The sequence below is a fragment of the Mesoplodon mirus genome, assembly GCF_964341445.2.
Source record: "Mesoplodon mirus genome assembly, chromosome: X".
NCBI classification, from domain to species: Eukaryota; Metazoa; Chordata; class Mammalia; order Artiodactyla; family Ziphiidae; genus Mesoplodon; species Mesoplodon mirus.
Genome location: NC_138981.1, coordinates 108249930 through 108251266, shown reverse-complemented (window position 1 = coordinate 108251266; position 1337 = coordinate 108249930).

Here is a 1337-nt window from a genome sequence, read left to right as displayed (position 1 = left end):
TCGTTTGTAATTTACTCATGGAAGTGACATCCCATCATCTTTGCCGTATTAAATTGGCTAGAGTCAAGCCACTAGGCCAGTCGAATGCCTAGTGGGGATTATATAAGGGTATAGAAACTAGGAGGCAGAGCTCATTGGGGACCATCTCAGAGGCTATGTACCACAACTAGCAAGATGCTGGCAGGGCAAAATAGGAAGGCTGGGGATCACCCAGATTGGGGTAGTTTTCCAATTCACTCAGTGGCCAGGCACCGAGACTGTAGCATATTGACTTACCTCATGCCACACTCACCCCTTTTATGGTACTGGCAAAGGCCCAGAAAAGAATATTGTAGTGGACACAGTGTGATGGGGGAAAGGACACTGGCCTGGTTGGAATCTCGCCTCTGTCACTTACTAGCTATTTTACTTCACTAAACCTGAGTGTCTTCAGCTATAAAATTGAAAGAATGCCCTCTGTTACACCGATTCGTTGTGAAGTATAGAGATAATAAACGTAAAATCTGTAGTGCAACACAGGTTATCAAAACCTGGAAGCTATTATAAACAAATACATATATGATATATATATCATATTTTATATGTACGATATATATCGTATTTTATATGTACGATATATATATCATATATCTATTTAAATAGATGCAAATATATATGAATAATAATTTTTAATTTAAAAAATATATGTAATGTACACACAGGTCCTGGCAAAGTTCCCGATACATAGTAGTTATCCATGTAAGTGTTTGGTGAATGAGTTTGGTCTCCTATCCTTCCATTCTGTCTCTTTGTCACACTAGAATGACAATTCATTGAAGGGAAAGACTTTATGTCCCATTAATCTTTGTATTTCCTAATATCTAATGCCTTCTAGCATATCACAGGCATGTAATAAATCCTGTTGAATAAATACAACCATTAATCATTAATCATTCACACTGCAATCTACCTTATTGTCCTAGCATCTTGCCCACTTTTTTCCATTTTTTTCACAAGCATATCTGTGATCATTTCAAATGCATATTCCATAATAGGTCTCTTTAGTTAGAGGACATATTGTAAAGTAATTGTTTCTTCTTTAATTTATATCCCAAAGAACAGTATGATATGGTCTACTTGAAGGAAACTAGGATATGAGCAAAGTCAGTATTCTGCATTCTTCCCTCATTTCCAGCTTTTTTTCTTTTCAAAATATTTTAACCATTTTCTCCCCTTCTATTCTCTTCCTCATGTCCTTTTCCTCTAAGCAATCCTTCCTGTCTTTGATCCTACTGATTCTGATGACAAGTAAGTAATAGTTTAATGTATATTTATGTATTTACATTTCAAGAGCCCTG